General features: G+C 36.2%; 1 protein-coding gene across 2 annotated transcripts in view; it reads left to right on the plus strand.

Moving 5' to 3' along the window:
- The window catches only part of LOC129746808 (probable G-protein coupled receptor No18), a 119723-nt gene that overhangs the window by 15407 nt on the left and 89045 nt on the right, over positions 1-15271 (plus strand). The window contains exon 1 of one of the 2 annotated variants that reach the window (XM_055740728.1): positions 1350-1980. The exons of the other annotated variant lie outside the window; for it this stretch is intronic. The gene's annotated coding sequence lies outside the window, so the exon portion shown is untranslated. Of the gene's footprint in view, positions 1-1349; positions 1981-15271 lie in introns of those variants that run through there. 2 annotated transcript variants of the gene reach the window in all.

A 15271-nucleotide genomic window follows, 5' to 3' on the forward strand; every position in this document is an offset into this window, starting at 1 on the left:
ATATGGGAGTTCTCCCTCTTTCCTTTCTCTCTCTGAAAATTTCTTTGGGCCCGGCTAGTAAAACTACCAAAATGAGCGTGGCGACGAACGTGTTAAGTTGGATCTGGAATCGTGTCATTACGCAAGAACGGTGGTGGAGTGATAAAACGTCAAAAATGTTGTTTTTGTGCCGAAGGAGGACTTTGTTATAACTTCGAAAAAATTCAAAATTTTGAGTTATTTTGAAGCTCAAGCTTCAGGAAACAACAAAAGTTATCAAAAATAGCCTTGAATTGAAAAAAGGTGGTTCATAGTATTCATTATAGATGGCGCACGTGTTGCCCAAAAGTTAAAGTAAAAAAAATCTTCATTGAACGAGAGCTCAAAACCACTTGATAGAACATTAGGAGAATTTTTAGTGGACGAGAGTTTTCTTTTCTAATGGGAATAATTTGATGGACGTGATAACAATCATTCAAACCTCAAAACTGTTTTTATCGATATTCCATTTGCTGAACAAAACCTCCCAGAGATGGTTTTTTGTTGCACAGATCCACTTACAGCATTGATACTTCAAACGAGTTATGCCGATATTTCATAATCGGTTGATTTGATTTGACGATGCAGTTTGATGAACTTTGAGGATTCGTTTTTGACGGTCGCCATGCAATGGCACCAGTCTTCGAACACATCGCTTTTATTCCATTTGGTGAGAAGAGAAAATAAACAGCTCCCGTTTATTCAGCAAAGGGGCAAGTCTGTATGAATAGAGCCACGTGTCTGATGATCTATTTCTGTGACAAATCGGGGATTTAGTCGATTGTTTTTCCGAGCGTACTATTCCGCTGAAAAGGGCAGATTGAAACTTATCTTGAATGGAATTTTGAAAACTGTAGAATGCTTTGAAAATTTCTCAAACTGGAAAAAGTATGACCATTCCCCCGGAAAAAAACTTCCGCCCACGCAAATCGCCACCCATGACTAAAGATTGTCTTTTCACTTTCAACCGAAGTTAAACTTACAATTGAAGGGATCGTCTCGGAGATGAAGCAATCATCGTGAACGCGTGTGTGCCTGCCTACGATTGAGTAGTCTTGTTCTTCGTTGTTGTTTCGTGTAGTTGTTCCCACCCACTTTCTTGCTCCCGCAAAACCACCCTCGTCCTGTACCGGGAATAGGAAAGCGGCGGCAGTAAAATTTCCACACCGAAACGTTCACATTCTCGACTCGACTGGGATCCATCCTCAGACGTCCTCAGTCAGCTCTGTCTCCTCAATGAAGTGCGTGGGTGGGTCGAACTTTCTGTTCCGCCGGGTGGGTATCCCATCTGGCTAGGATGGCGGTGGGCCAGTTTGTCAGCTGGCATCAGTCGATCGTTGACTGCCGTCCGGAAAGCACGCGAAAACTTTCCGGTGCCAGATTGTGCTTCCCTCAAAAACTGTCAAAGGGACTTATTTTCCGGTTGTCGCGGGCCACTAAACTGTAAGCGGAATATTGGGGCCCAGGAAAACTTTGTAAAGTTTAATTGAAAAACGAACCTTATCTTGTGCAAGCGAGTTTCAGTTTCGGAAACGGAAATCCAATTATTACTGAACTCTCAGCTGCCGGGAAAATTGAGTTTAGCCGGCCGGTTCAGTTCATTCCGGATGAGATTTCCGCAGCAGGCAGAATCGGTTTAAATCAATCTGGGATCAGTGCTGGTCAGTTTTGGTGGGAAAATTTCTGAATGCGCGGGAAAATTCAATTCACCCAGCGATAATTTTCCGAATGTCGCTATGAGCCTCGTTTGGAACGATTCCGTGGAATGTTAAAAAAAAGACCGTTCATAAACGCATTGTGTCATACAACTGAGTGTGGTGTTGGATAAAAAAATAAAAGTGTAACAGATATTTATCAAATGATAAAGTGTTACTGATCGTGATTATAACCATTTGAGATCGTGTAGATGAAATTTAATATTGGTGATTAAAAACAAGCCCTTGTATTCATCAAATTTTCAAGGTAAGTGTAGTTATTTTTCAACAAAGTTTGCAGAAGGGCAATCGGGCATGGACAAGCGAAAACTGGATAAGCGAGAAACCTCTTAAAGTGACAGAACTCGGCAGTTTCCGTGCATTTTTTTATTTCAAGAGAACATGGCGAAACATTGGAATAGAGCATTTATAAACGATTTCACAGCACCCATGAAACTAAACTGAGGTTGCCAGAATTTTTCAGCATGTATCAATGCCGATGAAATCCGGGCAATTTTATATGAAACATCCGGACAAATTTTAACAAAACTGAAAAATTACTCAGAAAAAAATCAAGAAAAAAATTAAATAAAAAATTCATTAGAACTTATTCACTCATTTTGAATCGTATTCTAGGCTTCCATAAAACCTTTCATGAATTTTTTTAATAACACTTGCTAAAAATATCGTTTTAGAGGCATTAATAAATAATTTTTCCAATAAAAAATTTCTACTTTTCATTTTGTTTGATTTGCCAAATAAAGTGCAAAAATCCGAGCTTTTTTCAATGAATTCCGGGCAATCGGGCCGAGCCAGACTGTTCCCAAATTTTGTATCAAATACCCGGGTAAACCCGGGTAAAACCAGGTAATCTGGAAACCTTAGTCTAGAATATGCTTGCCAGATTGCCCGGTTTCTCACAAAATTGTCCGCATATTTAACATTAAATTTAGGAAAGGTCCGGTTCGGCCCGGTTGCCCGGATTTCGTGGAGAATAGCCAAAATTTTTCAGGGGACTATAAACTTCAAAATAAATTTAAAAAATAACTCAATTTGAGTTTTTTTTAAATTTTTGCGTCCAAACATCAATTAAATATGATTTGAAAATTGCTTATGTGTTTCTATGGAAGTTAAATATTTCAAATGTTATTTTTTCTTGATTTCTATTGACCAAATTTTCTCAAATATTTCCCGGATTTTTAGGTGAAAATAATGAAACCAAATGCCCGGATTTTGTCAAATTTATACATCAATTTATTTTTATGGAATCATTATAATGGCTGAAATTTTATATTCCTTGAAAAAGAATATTAAGGAATTGAAGAATAAGGTGAAAGATGTGAATTCAAAAATTAATAGATAAAATTGAAGAGATTTTCCCGGCTTAAGGATGTGCGGGAAAAGTTCTGGCAATCTAAGTCTAGACCAGTGGTTTTCAAACTTTTTTCACTCAACGCCCCCCTGTCTCGATATTTTAGAGCTCACCGCCCCCCTAAAAGTATTTTTAAACAAATTTGTATAGAAATACAACAAAAATTGGTAGCTCTGAGCTCTTTCTCCGCTCCTTTGTAGGCTCTCAACGCCTCCCAGGGGGCGGTAGGGACCACTTTGAAAATCACTGGTCTAGACCATAGGTCGGCAACCTGCGGCTCGCGAGCCGCATGCGGCTCTTTGGATGTACAACTGCGGCTCTTTAGCTCAATGTGTGAAAATTTTGAAAATCCTCGAAATTTTCTAGAGTAAACGGACGCAACATAAGTTCCTCCAGTTCAAATAATACTTTCTAGGATTCAAAAAGGAACCAAAAAACTACTAACTATAAATAGAACAAATTAACAGCATCTTATCAGACTGCCACCAAGTTGAGATTTAGAAATCAGATAACGTTCTTCATGAAAGTCTGATATAGCATTTGGAAGCCTGGAGAAATTTTTCTTCGCTGGCACGGGAAATTTTCCGTTGAAATTGATTTTCTGATTTAATCTGATAAAAACTGAGCATTTTTTAATTGTCAAATAATGTCCTCATTGTTAAGATTATGAAATTGAGTTTGTTTTTCTTGAATTGAATATTTGAAAAATAAATTTTCTTTACCACCGTTCTGATCAAATATGAATATCAGATGATGGTTTTAATAATGCTTTGAATACTGATAATAATGTTCATTAAAATTTCTTTCTTAAAACATTGTTTTTTTAATTCTTCAAATGTTGAATTCCATCTCTCAATGTTCCTTTTCAAATCCATGAAAAAAAATCAAGTTCTTCGTTAACGAAGAGCAATACGACGTTGGAATTCCGAAGACAGATCTCTTACTGGGTTAAGTCCAAAATTTGGGACGCATGGATATCGGAATGGAGAACACATAGGTACCTGAACTCAGCGAAAATCAAAGGGGATCCAAGAAAATGGAAATATCGAGTTAGTAGGAAAGAACAAGTATTTTATTTACATAGTATTCCGTCTCACGACATAACTTGACGAACATAATTCCTAAAATTCACTCGGTTCATAGCAACCGTTCTCCAATTTCTCGGGCACCCCACGTTCGCCAGATCACGCTCCACTTGGTCTAACCACCTCGCTCGTTGCGCCCCCGCTCGTCTTGTTCCTACCGGATTCGTAGCGAACACCTGTTTTGCAGGACAGTCGTCCGGCATTCTCGCAACATGTCCCGCCCAGCGTATCCGGCCAGCCTTCACCACCTTCTGGATACTGGGTTCGCCGTAGAGGCGCGCGAGCTCGTGGTTCATCCTTCGCCTCCACACTCCGTTCTCCTGTACGCCGCCAAAGATGGTTCTTAACACTCGTCGCTCGAATACTCCGAGTGTACGCAGGTCCTCCTCGAGCAATATCCATGTCTCGTGCCCGTAGAGAACAACCGGTCTAATGAGCGTCATATACAGGTTACACTTCGTGCGAGGGCTAAGTCTTCTCGACCGCAGTTGCTTGTGGAGTCCATAGTAGGCACGACTTCCGCTGATAATTCGCCTCCGGATCTCACGGCTGGTGTCATTGTCTGCGGTCACCAGTGAGCCGAGATAGACAAAGTCTTCGACTATCTCCAGCTCGTCGCCGTCGATCGTGACCTTGTTATTACTGGACAAGCGGGTTCGGTCGGTCTCGGATCCGCAGGCCAGCATGTACTTCGTCTTGGACGTATTAATCATCAACCCAATCCTTCCTGCTTCGCGTTTCAGTTTGCGGTAGATCTCCTCCACCGCCGCAGATGATCTGCCGACTATATCAATGTCATCGGCAAAGCAGATAAGTTGACTGGATCTGTTGAAAATCGTGCCCCGCATTTCGCCCACCGCTCGTCGAATAACACCTTCTAGCTCCACGTTGAACATCATGCAGGATAGACCATCACCTTGTCGAAGCCCCCTGCGCGATTCGAATGAACTCGACAATTCACCCGAAATCCGCACACAGCACTGCGTTCCATCCATCGTCGCCTTGATCAGTCTGATCAGCTTCCCGGAAAAGCCGTTCTCGTCCATAATTTTCCATAGCTCGCTACGGTCGATCGTGTCGTATGCGGCTTTGAAGTCGATGAATAGGAAAGAACAAGTATTGTTATCGAGGCTTCGGGTTGGGCACACGAGGTATACTCATCGGCATTATGTCTCTGGGGAACCAGCAAGGATGTGTGACTTATGCAACGTAGTGCAAACAGTGGAACACATACTCATCGAATGTCCTGAACTCCAAGGACACTAGAGAGGCGTACCAGATTGGCGTGTCCATAAGGAATATCCTTTCAAACAACGAAGTAGAAGAGGAAAAACTAATTTGTTTCCTTAAAGAATCTTATTTGTTTGATGATATGTAAACTAGAATAAACTTCTTCCAGAGACGAACCAGCCAAAGGCTGAAAGTCTCTTAAAATAAAGACAAAAAAAAAAGTTCTTCGTTCTAATTTTGAACATGCGTTCAAGTGAACAAAATTTTCAAGTTTGTTAAAAAATATTTTGTAAACCGGGAGCTGAGTGGTTTAATTTTAGAATTTCATGTAAAATATGAATATTTTCAGGAATTTATTCGAACGAGAAACTTTATTGGGTAAAGAAGCATTTTCTTCCATAAATGTTAATATATCTTCTAACAACTTTTACATCTTTTTTTTTTTTTAACTTATAAACCCAATTCCTAATTCTGCAATAATTTTTAAAACGTCATGGCTGTTCTAAAAGTTGATTTTGATTTTTAAGTCTTTATCAGAATTTTGGTTTTGGTTTATTCTATGAAGTGATGATCAAAATAACGCCAAAAAACTAAAATTTGAGTTTAAAAAATCGGTACGTTGAAAAATGAAATACAGCGAATTAACTCATTTTCAAGCGGATTTGTGCCAACGTAAGAACTTAACTACACAATTAACACACGACGTATTACAGGACACGACATTTAACGTTCTTACAAACGGAAAAAAAAGATTCAAAATTACCTTTTTTGTCGATCGAGCCCGAAACCGGTCGACAAAAAAGGTAATTTCGAATCCTTTTTTTCCGTTTGTAAGAACGTTAAGTGTCGTGTCCGGTAATACGTCGTGTGTTAATTGTACAGCGAAGTAAAGCCAAAATTAGATGTCTATTATTATGTACGATTTATTATTGTTGTGAGAGATCCGAGATAGCTATCAAAACTTTCATCAGACCCCAGCATATTTCTACATCATTGGTTGATTCTATTCTTGACGATTCCAAAAATTTAAGATTCACTGAAATGTTTGAAATATTTGATATTGTTTTGAAATATTCAAAAATTAGAATAAATTATTCACACAACGAATTTTATATAATTAAAATTGGTTATCTAACATTTCGACCAGGGAACCGCCAACAAACTACTATAATGTTTAACATTACAAATTCGCAAGTGAAAACTGAAAATTCATTCAACAAATTAAAATATCTGTTTGAAAAAATAAAATAGATTAAATTCTAAATCACTAATTGTATAAAAATTTAAAAAATGAATTTGTTATTAGAATTCATAGAAACCTTGACAGAAGGATCAGTCTGAATCCATGATGTATTTGAGACACAGAGGTTTAGGCATTATTTTTAAAATTTCATAAGTATGGAGAAGAAACAACTTGGAAGGGTTACGATTTTGAACAGAATTAAGAATTTAAACTTAAATTTTCGTTATAGAAAAATATAATTTTTTTAAAATTTTGACTTATTTTTTTCAATCCGTAAAATGAGCATTTATGAATTAAAATTTTTTGGTTTATTTATTCTAAGGCCCAGAAAATATTTATCTTTTTAAAATGATAGTTTTATGTGCATAACAAACAAATGAACCTCGATGGATTTTAACGGATGTTCAAAACCCAAAAAAATGAAGGCTTATTTGTAGAATATGAAAAAAAAATAATAGTGACAAACCCTCGTATAGTTTTTTTATATTAATTTACATCTTGTAGTATGCATTTTAATTATATAAAATTTTCAATGCTTCTTTTGAATATTTAAACAGAACACATCGATAGTCTATTTTTTGTCTGGGAATATTTGTTAGGAAAGAATTGAACCAAAGTTTAAAATGATAAATTTTATCAGGTCACAATGGTAAATCGCCGAAATTTCAACGTTACTAAGCTGTACCCGTTACGAAAATTTATTGATTCAGAAAAATGAAAATCACTTCCGTTTTCCAATAAAACAACGAAAATCTGTAGCGTTGTGAACAATGATAATAAAACTGAGTTAGCATCAGGATGCAATGTATCTTAGCGATCACCATTATTTGTAGCAAGGATAAAATGAATTGCGGCTCCTTGAAACTTGGACATTTCCTACATTTGCAATTTTTGGCTCTTCTGTCTCAAAAGGTTGCCGACCGCTGGTCTAGACAGTTCCATGTTTTTTCTAGTCAGAAAAGTCTTTTTTTCCTCTCGAGGAAGTCATTGACTGGATTTCCGAAAATCAGGGATAACAGTGGTCCCAGAACCTTCACACATTTGCTGTCAGAAGCACTTTTTATTAGCGATTTGGAGCTAAATCTGGGATTAAAATTATAAAACAGGTTTTCTAGACTTTAGAAGCGTTTTTTCATGATTCTAAACGTAATTTGGGAAGTTTTGTATGCATATTGAGGCCTTAAGAAGCCGTTTTTGCACGAGTTGAGGCATAAATTAAGATCAAAATTTTAATATAAATTTTCTGACCTTTTGAAACGTTTTTTTGCGATTTGAACCGAAATTTGGGATCACAACTTTAAAACGACTCTCGTCTCACGACTCTCGTCTCAAAACTCTCGTCTCACGACTCTCGTCTCACGACTCTCGTCTCACGACTCTCGTCTCACGACTCTCGTCTCACGACTCTCGTCTCACGACTCTCGTCTCACGACTCTCGTCTCACGACTCTCGTCTCACGACTCTCGTCTCACGACTCTCGTCTCACGACTCTCGTCTCACGACTCTCGTCTCACGACTCTCGTCTCACGACACTCGTCTCACGACTCTCGTCTCACGACTCTCGTTTCACGACTCTCGTCTCACGACTCTCGTCTCACGACTCTCGTCTCACGACTCTCGTCTCACGACTCTCGTTTCACGACTCTCGTCTAACAACTCTCGTCTAACGACTCTCGTCTAACGACTCTCGTCTAACGACTCTCATCTCACGACTCTCGTCTAACGACTCTCGTCTAACGAATTTCGTCTCACGAAGGTTGTCTCACGAATATTCTCTCACGACTCTCGGCTCACGAATCTCGTCTCACCACTCTCGTTTCACGACTCCCATCTCACGTTTCACGTCTCATGTCTTTCGTCCTACTTTTGACTTCTCCTTTCTCACATATCATGTCTCACGTTTCACGTTTAACTTTTCAAGTTTCATTCACTCACTCACTTCTCACGTTCAACTTCTCACGTTTAGCTTCTCACATCTCTAATCTAATGTTTAACATTTTCAAATTCGAAGCGGTAGGATGGGATGAACGTGGCCAATTTTAGCGAAATTAAACACAGCTCCATTCAAGTACTTTCCCGAAATCCCGTCGATTTCATTACCAGCAAAGTCAAGTGAAAATTCCATTGGAAAAGTTCCGTTGAAAGAGAAGAAAGGAACGAGTTTTGTTTTCCTGGCAAAACTAAAACGCAAATGCAATCCCACCTGAAGTCTAAGAAAAACTGTTTGCCGAACTTTGGTTGAAAACAAACTGAAGTTTGAACTTCAGACGTTGATTAATGGCCCAGTTATCTGATCAAATTTCGGATTCAGATCAAGGCCTCAGAATTTCCGAATTTGAAATGTCGAAAAAGTTATCGCTATTTCCAGAATTTCAACAGAACAAATTTTCAGATTCCGAGAATGAATCTTTTTCTTTCTGTGAAGCAGTTTGATTCTTAATTAATCGGGAAATTTCAACACCAATTTTCAGGGAAAATCGCAACTGCTAATGGATTGGTTCCAGGTTTTTTTCGAAGCAACGGTCCGCCTTTCAGTTCATGACGCCTCCACGAAGTTATTGAAATTTGAAGAAGCACCCAGCAAGGTTTACTGGGAAGTGGGAAGCTGAACTTGAAGTTCAGGTTAGACTTGGGAACCAAATTGAAGAATGTAGAGTAGGATTGCAATAGATGGATGGGAAACATTTCATGATCGAATTTTGAAAACCGACCATATACATTGTGTAGATTTGCCCAAACATCTGACTTGTGCCAAATCTCAGCTTAATCAGACTCAAAGTTTCTGTTTTTGATCCTCAAAAATCACCAAACGGGGGGACCAAAGGAAATCCGGAGACTCGAAATATTATTTTAAGGCCAAATAACTTGGAAATGCATCAAACGTCGAGATCGAAAAAAAATTGTTTGCGTAAAGTCTGCTTCATTTAATATTGGAACAAATTCTTTTGCTCATTGTGGCGCTCCTAGTGGACGGATTTGGAAACTTTTTTCACCCACGTGTCGGGAAATTCATTACCTTTCACCATGTATTTATGTCATAACACCAAACGATAGCATTTTGTAAACAACCGCCATGGAAGCCGAACGGAGAGATCAAATTGTGCACAGTTTTCTTGAAAATCCATTGTTGACTTCATGCAGAATTGTGGAATTGTTAATGGTCGTACTTTTACCCCACATCATTCGAACTTTTGCCCCAGAGGTGGGGTAAGAGTACGTTTCGATAGCAGTTAGGCATTTTCACTACTGCTATCAAATGCGTCGATCGATTATCTTCGAAATTTTGTAGAAAAGAGATAAAAGTCTAAGCAATCAAATGCTGTTCTTGGTTTTTTGGAAAACAACTGACAAAAATTTCTTTAAATAGGATAGCACTAAGGTCGTACTTTTACCCCACCATACTCTAAATGAAGCAGACTTTAAAATCGACTTTCTGGGACAAGCGCTTTCAAATTTGATAGTGCTTCAATTTTGGATTTTTCTGTCGTTAAATTATTGCGTGAACCTTTTTACACATCCAAAACTGTATTGCATTCGAGGTAGTTTGCATTAAACCTATCACAAAAAATTCAACATAGAACACAGTAGAGATTTACTCAGATCTCAATAATAACTGGGGGGAAACGGGATTCGATGGAAAATTTCGGAACGGAAAAAGAAAGCAGATGGAATTACTCTGCCCGTATTTAAACAAACAAATGCACATCGGAAAAGTGTCAGTTTCCAGCACATTTATTGAACCCGCAACAACGAATTTCCTCGTACTTAGTGTTGTGTTTTGAATGTTTGCTTATTTTTAAACAACAATGTAAACGAGCTAGTTTATGGATATTTGTTAATTTTGTATTGCTTCATGCAGAATCCGAAAACGATACTATCATCAGTTAAATTGAATACCATTCAGAGGCATCAATTTTCATTCGGTAAGTTCAGCTCGTAAAAATAACAATTGATCACATGCATATGACAACTGTCACAAATTGAATCCAGCGAATTCAATATCATCCCGAAAATGGTAGAACCTGAAATTCAATCTTGAACCAAAGTTTTAATTTTGGATCAAGGAATTTTCAAAATCGTTAACTGGTAAATGAATCTAAAATTTGAATCGGAAGCTGTATTTTCATCCTCAATCTGAAAGCTGAATTTGAAATCTGAATCTAAAATCTGAATCTGAAATCTGAATCTGAAATCTGAATCTGAAATCTGAATCTGAAATCTGAATCTGAAATCTGAATCTGAAATCTGAATCTGAAATCTGAATCTGAAATCTGAATCTGAAATCTGAATCTGAAATCTGAATCTGAAATCTGAATCTGAAATCTGAATCTGAAATCTGAATCTGAAATCTAAAATCTGAATCTGAAATCTGAATCTGAAATCTGAATCTGAAATCTGAATCTGAAATCTGAATCTGAATCTGAAATCTGAATCTGAAATCTGAATCTGAAATCTGAATCTGAAATCTGAATCTGAAATCTGAATCTGAAATCTGAATCTGAAATCTGAATCTGAAATCTGAATCTGATATCTGAATCTGAAATCTGAATCTGAAATCTGAATCTGAAATCTGAATCTGAAATCTGAATCTGAAATCTGAATCTGAAATCTGAATCTGAAATCTGAATCTGAAATCTGAATCTGAAATCTGAATCTGAAATCTGAATCTGAAATCTGAATCTGAATCTGAAATCTGAAATCTGAATCTGAAATCTGAATCTGAAATCTGAATCTGAAATCTGAATCTGAAATCTGAATCTGAAATCTGAATCTGAAATCTGAATCTGAAATCTGAATCTGAAATCTGAATCTGAAATCTGAATCTGAAATCTGAATCTGAAATCTGAATCTGAAATCTGAATCTGAAATCTGAATCTGAAATCTGAATCTGAAATCTGAATCTGAAATCTGAATCTGAAATCTGAATCTGAAATCTGAATCTGAAATCTGAATCTGAAATCTGAATCTGAAATCTGAATCTGAAATCTGAATCTGAAATCTGAATCTGAAATCTGAATCTGAAATCTGAATCTGAAATCTGAATCTGAAATCTGAATCTGAAATCTGAATCTGAAATCTGAATCTGAAATCTGAATCTGAAATCTGAATCTGAAATCTGAATCTGAAATCTGAATCTGAAATCTGAATCTGAAATCTGAATCTGAAATCTGAATCTGAAATCTGAATCTGAAATCTGAAATCTGAATCTGAAATCTGAATCTGAAATCTGAATCTGAAATCTGAAATCTGAATCTGAAATCTGAATCTGAAATCTGAATCTGAAATCTGAATCTGAAATCTGAATCTGAAATCTGAAATCTGAATCTGAAATCTGAAATCTGAATCTGAAATCTGAAATCTGAAATCTGAATCTGAAATCTGAATCTGAAATCTGAATCTGAAATCTGAATCGGAAATCTGAATCTGAAATCTGAATCTGAAATCTGAATCTGAAATCTGAATCTGAAATCTGAATCGGAAATCTGAATCTGAAATCTGAATTTGAAATCTGAATCTGAAATCTGAATCTGAAATCTGAATCTGAAATCTGAATCTGAAATCTGAATCTGAAATCTGAATCTGAAATCTGAATCTGAAATCTGAATCTGAAATCTGAATCTGAAATCTGAATCTGAAATCTGAATCTGAAATCTGAATCTGAAATCTGAATCTGAAATCTGAATCTGAAATCTGAATCTGAAATCTGAATCTGAAATCTGAATCTGAAATCTGAATCTGAAATCTGAATCTGAAATCTGAATCTGAAATCTGAATCTGAAATCTGAATCTGAAATCTGAATCTGAAATCTGAATCTGAAATCTGAATCTGAAATCTGAATCTGAAATCTGAATCTGAAATCTGAATCTGAAATCTGAATCTGAAATCTGAATCTGAAATCTGAATCTGAAATCTGAATCTGAAATCTGAATCTGAAATCTGAATCTGAAATCTGAATCTGAAATCTGAATCTGAAATCTGAATCTGAAATCTGAATCTGAAATCTGAATCTGAAATCTGAATCTGAAATCTGAATCTGAAATCTGAATCTGAAATCTGAATCTGAAATCTGAATCTGAAATCTGAATCTGAAATCTGAATCTGAAATCTGAATCTGAAATCTGAATCTGAAATCTGAATCTGAAATCTGAATCTGAAATCTGAATCTGAAATCTGAATCTGAAATCTGAATCTAAAATCTGAATCTGAAATCTGAATCTGAAATCTGAATCTGAAATCTGAATCTGAAATCTGAATCTGAAATCTGAATCTGAAATCTGAATCTGAAATCTGAATCTGAAATCTGAATCTGAAATCTGAATCTGAAATCTGAATCTGAAATCTGGATCTGAAATCTGAATCTGAAATCTGAATCTGAAATCTGAATCTGAAATCTGAATCTGAAATCTGAATCTGAAATCTGAATCTGAAATCTGAATCTGAAATCTGAATCTAAAATCTGAATCTGAAATCTGAATCTGAAATCTGAATCTGAAATCTGAATCTGAAATCTGAATCTGAAATCTGAATCTGAAATCTGAATCTGAAATCTGAATCTGAAATCTGAATCTGAAATCTGAATCTGAAATCTGAATCTGAAATCTGAATCTGAAATCTGAATCTGAAATCTGAATCTGAAATCTGAATCTGAAATCTGAATCTGAAATCTGAATCTGAAATCTGAATCTGAAATCTGAATCTGAAATCTGAATCTGAAATCTGAATCTGAAATCTGAATCTGAAATCTGAATCTGAAATCTGAATCTGAAATCTGAATCTGAAATCTGAATCTGAAATCTGAATCTGAAATCTGAATCTGAAATCTGAATCTGAAATCTGAATCTGAAATCTGAATCTGAAATCTGAATCTGAAATCTGAATCTGAAATCTGAATCTGAAATCTGAATCTGAAATCTGAATCTGAAATCTGAATCTGAAATCTGAATCTGAAATCTGAATCTGAAATCTGAATCTGAAATCTGAATCTGAAATCTGAATCTGAAATCTGAATCTGAAATCTGAATCTGAAATCTGAATCTGAAATCTGAATCTGAAATCTGAATCTGAAATCTGAATCTGAAATCTGAATCTGAAATCTGAATCTGAAATCTGAATCTGAAATCTGAATCTGAAATCTGAATCTGAAATCTGAATCTGAAATCTGAATCTGAAATCTGAATCTGAAATCTGAATCTGAAATCTGAATCTGAAATCTGAATCTGAAATCTGAATCTGAAATCTGAATCTGAAATCTGAATCTGAAATCTGAATCTGAAATCTGAATCTGAAATCTGAATCTGAAATCTGAATCTGAAATCTGAATCTGAAATCTGAATCTGAAATCTGAATCTGAAATCTGAATCTGAAATCTGAATCTGAAATCTGAATCTGAAATCTGAATCTGAAATCTGAATCTGAAATCTGAATCTGAAATCTGAATCTGAAATCTGAATCTGAAATCTGAATCTGAAATCTGAATCTGAAATCTGAATCTGAAATCTGAATCTGAAATCTGAATCTGAAATCTGAATCTGAAATCTGAATCTGAAATCTGAATCTGAAATCTGAATCTGAAATCTGAATCTGAAATCTGAATCTGAAATCTGAATCTGAAATCTGAATCTGAAATCTGAATCTGAAATCTGAATCTGAAATCTGAATCTGAAATCTGAATCTGAAATCTGAATCTGAAATCTGAATCTGAAATCTGAATCTGAAATCTGAATCTGAAATCTGAATCTGAAATCTGAATCCGAAATCTGAATCTGAAATCTGAATCTGAAATCTGAATCTGAAATCTGAATCTGAAATCTGAATCTGAAATCTGAATCTGAAATCTGAATCTGAAATCTGAATCTGAAATCTGAATCTGAAATCTGAATCTGAAATCTGAATCTGAAATCTGAATCTGAAATCTGAATCTGAAATCTGAATCTGAAATCTGAATCTGAAATCTGAATCTGAAATCTGAATCTGAAATCTGAATCTGAAATCTGAATCTGAAATCTGAATCTGAAATCTGAATCTGAAATCTGAATCTGAAATCTGAATCTGAAATCTGAATCTGAAATCTGAATCTGAAATCTGAATCTGAAATCTGAATCTGAAATCTGAATCTGAAATCTGAATCTGAAATCTGAATCTGAAATCTGAATCTGAAATCTGAATCTGAAATCTTAAATCTTAAACTGAAATTTGAATTTGAAATTAGAAATCTCAGTTTAAAATTTGAATCTGAAACGTTTCAGTTCCGATATCCGTTTTTTTTTCTTTAGTTTTTTTGTTTTCTGATCTGATAACTATTTCTTCTCAGAATAAAATTTGACATGCCTCTCAATCGTAATATTGAACCCAATAAAGCTGATTCGAGTTATCCGGAAAGTCAGCTTGGCGACGTTTCACATTTGCAGCCGCTAGTGCTCCGCCATCTGGTGTTCGGAATGAAAATACAGTTCGGGTTTACACCGGTCGTGGTTATTCTACCAAGCCACGAGATAAAGTAAACACAGCGATTGGTGTTTATTTTGGCTTAATTAAATTTAGATTGGGTCCTCATATAAGCTGCACGAGCTAGCGACTGGCGGGATGCAAGATTGAGCTGCAATTACACGTCAGATTTATAGTTTGCAC

This window comes from Uranotaenia lowii, chromosome 1 (assembly GCF_029784155.1).
Source record: "Uranotaenia lowii strain MFRU-FL chromosome 1, ASM2978415v1, whole genome shotgun sequence".
Classification (NCBI taxonomy): domain Eukaryota; kingdom Metazoa; phylum Arthropoda; class Insecta; order Diptera; family Culicidae; genus Uranotaenia; species Uranotaenia lowii.